Source organism: Rhinoraja longicauda, chromosome 12 (genome assembly GCF_053455715.1).
Source record: "Rhinoraja longicauda isolate Sanriku21f chromosome 12, sRhiLon1.1, whole genome shotgun sequence".
Taxonomy (NCBI): domain Eukaryota; kingdom Metazoa; phylum Chordata; class Chondrichthyes; order Rajiformes; family Arhynchobatidae; genus Rhinoraja; species Rhinoraja longicauda.
The window spans coordinates 49,653,621-49,659,620 of record NC_135964.1 but is presented as its reverse complement, the minus strand read 5'-3'; positions in this window follow the sequence as shown (position 1 = coordinate 49,659,620).

The window sequence follows — 6,000 nt, the reverse complement described above, 5'->3', positions numbered from 1 at the left end:
GTCCGGCCCGGGGCCAATCGCGGCCTGAGGTCAGATTTTATACGGCTCGCAGCCTCCATCTTAAATTGATTATTTATGGCCCGCCAGCAATGTCTAACAGAATGAAGGTAGGGGGAGAGGGAGAGGGGAGAGGGCCGGGGGGGGGGGGCACATTAGTTAAAGGTCCGGGGGGGAGGAGAGCACATATTAGTTAAGGTCCGGGGGCGGGGGGGAGAGCACATTTGTTTAAGGTCCGGGGGGGGGGGGGGGGGGGAGAGAGCACATTAGTTAAAGGTCCGGGGGGGGGAGCACATTAGTTAAAGGGGGGGGGAGCACATTAGTTAAAGGTCCCGGGGGGGGGGGGGAGGCGCATAGTTAAAGGTCCGGGGGGGGGAGCACATTAGTTAAAGGGGGGGGGGGGAGCACATTAGTTAAAGGTCCGGGGGGGGGGGGGGGAGCGCATTAGTTAAAGGTCCGGGGGGGGGGGGGAGGCGCATTAGTTAAAGGTCCGGGGGGGGGGGGGGGGGGGGAGGCGGCATAGTTAAAGGTCCGGGGGGGGGGGAGCACATTAGTTATAGGTCCGGGGGGGGGGAGCACATTAGTTAAAGGTCCGGGGGGGGGGGGGGGAGCACATTAGTTATAGGTCCGGGGGGGGGGAGCACTTAGTTAAAGGTCCGGGGGGGGAGCACATTAGTTAAAGGTCCGGGGGGGTGGAGCACATTAGTTAAAGGGGGGGGGGAGCGCATTAGTTAATGGTCCGGGGGGGGGGGGGGGGAGCACATTAGTTAAAGGTCCGGGGGGGGGGGGGGGGGGGAGCGCATTAGTTAAAGGTCCGGAGGGGGGCACATTAGTTAAAGGTCCGGGGGGGGGGGGGGGGGGGGGAGCGCATTAGTTAAAGGTCGGGGGCAGGGGGGGGAGAGCACATTAGTTAAAGGTCCGGGGGGGGGGGGGGGGGTGTAGAGCACATTAGTTAAAGGTCCGGGGGGGGGGGGGGGGGGAGCGCAATTAGTTTAATGGTCCGGGGGGGGGGTGGTTAGAGCGCATTAGTTAATGTCCGGGGGGGGGGGGGGGGGGGGGGGGTGGCATTGGCCCTTGGGTATTTTCACATTATCAAATCTGGCCCTCTTTGAAAAAAGTTTGGACACCACTGACCTACACAGTCACTTCTGCTTCATTAGGCAACTTCCATCAAGCTCCCTTGCCCCTTAAAGTGTTTTATTTCCATCAATCTGATTGTTCGGTGGATAGGCGACGTTTCAGTGTAGTTTATTGTCACGTGTACCATGGTACAGTTTAGATTCGCTCAGTTTAGTTTAGAGACACAGCGCGGAAACAGGCCCTTCGGCCCACCGGGTCCGCGCCGACCAGCGATTCCCCGCACATTAACACTACCTACTCACAGTAGGGCACAATTTACAATTGTACCAAGCCAATTAACCTACAAAATTAAACCTGTACATCTTTGGAGTGTGGGAGGAAACCAAAGATCTCGGAGGAAAACCCAGGCAGGTCACGGGGAGAACGTACAAAATCCGCACAAAATCCGCACAGTGAAGAAAGCCAATGGAATGTTGGCCTTCGTAACAAGAGGAGTTGAGTATAGGAGCAAAGAGGTCCTTCTACAGTTGTACCGGGCCCTGGTGAGACCGCACCTGGAGTACTGTGTGCAGTTTTGGTCTCCAAATTGAGGAAGGATATTCTTGCTATGGAGGGCGTGCAGCGTAGGTTCACTAGATTAATTCCCGGAATGGCGGGGACTGTCGTATGTTGAAAGGCTGGAGCGATTGGGCTTGTATACACTGAATTTAGAAGGATGAGGGGGGATCTTATGAAACATATAAGATAATTAGGGGATTGGACACATTAGAGGCAGATAACATGTCCCAATGTTGGGGAGTCCAGAACAAGGGGCCACAGTTTGAGAATAAGGGGTAGGCATTTAGAACGGAGATGAGGAAGAACTTTTCAGTCAGAGGGTGGTGAAGGTGTGGAATTCTCTGCCTCAGAAGGCAGTGGAGGCCAGTTCGTTGGATGCTTTCAAGAGAGAGCTGGATAGAGCTCTTAAGGATAGCGGAGTGAGGGGGTATGGGGAGAAGGCAGGAACGGGGTACTGATTGATAGTGATCAGCCATGATCGCATTGAATGGCGGTGCTGGCTCGAAGGGCTGAATGGCCTACTCCTGCACCTATTGTCTATTGTCTATTGTCTATTGTCACCCATAGTCTGGATCGAACCCGGCGTGCTATTACATGATTACAATCAAGCCATCTGCAGTGTACAGATACATTATAAAGGGAACAACGTACAAGATAAAGCCAGTAAAATCCGTCAAAGATAGTCCGAGGGTCCTCCAATGAGGCAGATAGTGGCTGAGCACTGCTCTCTAGTTGATGGTAGAATGGTTCAGTTGCCTGATAACAGCTGGGAAGAAAGTGTCCCTGAATCTAACCTAAACCAAAGTACCTGTGTGGAAAACCCACACAGGCACGCGGAGAACGTACAAACAGCACCCGTAGTCTGGATCGAACCAGGGTCCTCTGGCGCTGTGAGGTGGCAACTCTACCGCTGTGCCAAAGGGTGAAGGGTCTTGTGTAGGAAGGAACTGCAGATGCTGGTTTACCCCGAAGAGAGACACAAATTGCTGGAGTAACTCAGCGGGACTGGCAGCACCTCTGGATAGAAGGAGAGGGTAACATTTCGGGTCGAGACCCCTCTTCTCAGAAGGGTCTTGACTGGAAAAGTAGCTTGGCTCGGAAGCCATGAGTTCTCTCGGTCATGGATGCAATGCGATGCAATTGTAACACAAGGCTTTGGTACATTTTAGGTTGTTTTTCTTCTAGTTTTGCTTTTGGTTATGCATTAACACAAAATGAGCCTGCAACCCATAAGTATCACGATGGGGTAGTGGGATGTAATGCAGTGCATTTCTGAAGCACTTTTACGGCTTATTACAGTAAATAACGGCATCAAAAGCAGGCTCACCAACAACAATGAGATGTGAAAGGACTTGGGGGACAATAACGTGATGAGTGTTACAAATGAAATCAATATTGGGTGCCGGCTCTGATTTGTTCCGGGCCCTCTCACGCCTCTCGTTTCCCTCCCCCCTGACTCTCAGTCTGAAGGGTCTCGACCCGAAACGCTGGCTCAAACCGAAGACAGACACAGAGAAGCTGGAGTAACTCAGCGGGTCAGGCAGCATCTCTGGAGAAAAGGAATAGCTGGCATTTCGGGTCGAGGACCCTTCTTCAGACTGAGAGTCAAGTGGAAAGGGAAACGAGAGACATAGGACTGTGAAGTAGAGAGAGATATAGGACAAATTAAAGAAAGATATGCAAAAGTGACGCTGATCAAGGAAAGGGAAAATTAGATTTTAGATTTTTTAGATTTAGAGATACAGCGCGGAAACAGGCCCTTCGGCCCACCGAGTCCGCGCCGCCCAGCGATCCCCGCACATTAACACTATCCTACACACACTAGGACAATTTTTACATTTACCCAGTCAATTAACCTACATGCCTGTACGTCTCTGGAGTGTGGAGGAAACCGAAGATCTCGGAGAAAACCCACGCAGGGAGAACGTACAAACTCCGTACAGACGGCGGCCGTAGTCAGGATCGAACCTGAGTCTCCGGCGCTGCATTCGCTGTAAGGCAGCAACTCTACCGCTGCGCCACCGTGCCGCCGGCTTGAGTTGCAAAAATTACTTTTTTTCCATATCTTCATTCATTTGTTCCATATCTCTCTATAGTAAGAGAAACTGAGCGGGTCAGGCAGCATCTCTGCAGAGAAGGAATGGCCGACGTTTTCGGGTCGAGACCCTTCTTCAGACTCAGAGTCAGGGGAGAGGGAGACATCGAGATATGGAAGGGTAAGCTGTGAAAACGCAGATCAAACATAGAAACATAGAAAATAGGTGCAGGAGGAGGCCAGTCTGCCTTCGAGCCAGCACCACCCTTCATTGTGATCATGGCTGATCATCCACAATCAGTACCCGTGCCTGCCTTCTCCCCATATCCCTTGAATCCACTAGCCCCTAGAGCTCTATCTAACTCTCTTTTAAATTCATCCAGTGAATTGGCTTTTTCTGCCTTCCGTGGCAGAGAATTCCACAAATTCACAACTCTCTGGGTGAAAACGTTTTTTTCTCACCTCAGTTTCAAATGGGCCTCCCCTTTATTCTAGACTGTGGCCCCTGGTTCTGGACTTCCCCCAACATTGGGAACTTTTTTCCCGCATCTAGCTTGTCCAGTCCTTTTATAATTTTATATGTTTCTACAAGATCCCCCCTCATCCTTCTCAATTCCAGTGAATACAAGCCCAGTCCTTCCAATCTTTCCTCATATGACAGTCCCGCCATCCCGGGGATTAACCTCGTGAACCTACGCTGCACTTCCTCAATAACAAAGGATGTCCTTCCTCAAATTAGGACACCAAAACTGCACACAATACTCCAGATTGTGGTCTCACCAGGGCCCTGTACAACTGCAAAAGGACCTCTTTATTCCTATGCTCAAATCCTCTTGTTATGAAGGCCAACAAGCCATTAGCTTTCTTCACTGCCTGCTTACTTTCAGTGACTGGTGTACAAGGACACCCAGGTCTCGCTGCACTTCCCTTTTTCCCGTAATCTGACACCAATTGAGATAATAATCTGCCTCCTTGTTCTTGCCGCTAAAGTGGATAACCTCACATTTATCACATTGTACTGCATTTGCCACGCATCTGCCCTCTCACTCAACCTGTCCAAGTCACCCTGCAACCTCCGAGCATCCTCTTCGTAGTTCACACTGCCACCCAGCTTTGTATCATCTGCAAATTTGCCGGTGTTACTTTTAATTCCATCGCTCGAAATCATTCATATATATTGTAAATAGTTGCGGCCCCAGCACCGAGCCTTGCGGCACTCCACTCGCCACTGCCTGCCATTCTGCCATGGACCCGTTTACTCCTACTCTTTGTTTCCTGTCCGCCAACCAATTCTCCCTATCCATGTCAGTACCCTGCCCCCATACCATGTGCTCCCTTGACGATGGTCAAGGGAATGTAGGACGGACGGTACGTTGTCAGCTGAGGGGACGGTGACAACAAGGCACACACAAACAGTAATATTTAATCAGGAGGACAGTGAAACTAGTCGGAGAACTGGGATGGGGGAAGGAATGGAGGGAAAGATTTAGATTTGGATTTTTTAGATTAGAGACACAGCGCGAAACAGGCCCTTCGGCCCACCGAGTCCGCGCCGCCCAGCGATCCCCGCACACTAACACTATCCTACACACACTAGGGACAATTAAAAAAAAACATTTACCCAGTCAATTAACCTACACACCTGTACGTCTTTGGAGTGTGGGAGGAACCGAAGATCTCGGAGAAAACCCACGCAGGTCACGGGGAGAACGTACAAACTCCGTACAGTACAGCACCCGTAGTCGGGATCGAACCTGAGTCTCTGACGCGCTGCATTCGCTGTAAGGCAGCAACTCTACCGCAGCGCCACCGTGCCGCCCACATTCCTTCTCTCCAGAGATGCTGCCTGGCCTAGCTGAGTTACTCCAACGTTTTGTGGGTCCTATTTCCGATAGAAGACTTGCTTGTGTGATTATATCGATTCAATTTTTAAACCCGCGTCACGTTGCGTTCTCTCTAGTCCTTACACTCTCAGCGCTGTTTCCAAACCTATTTTTCACTTGGTGCTGTTATTTTCTGTAACGAGCTGTAATTGTGCTTGTGGAATGCACTGGGATGAATCCCAAGGTGCCAACGCGACACTGATTCTTTACTTGGGGTGGCAGGCTTGCTTTGTGTTAAAGCATAACAACAATTAGAGTGTCACTCACAAACTCACTGACAATGCCCTCATGCATTCTTATCCGTACCATTAATGTAAATATCACGCAACAGCATTGAGCTCTGTGCCACACCATTTGCACCCTTATTCTGACTACGATTGTGCCTCATAGAAACATAGACGCATGGAAAATAGGTGCAGGAGGAGGCCATTAGGCCCTTCGAGCCAG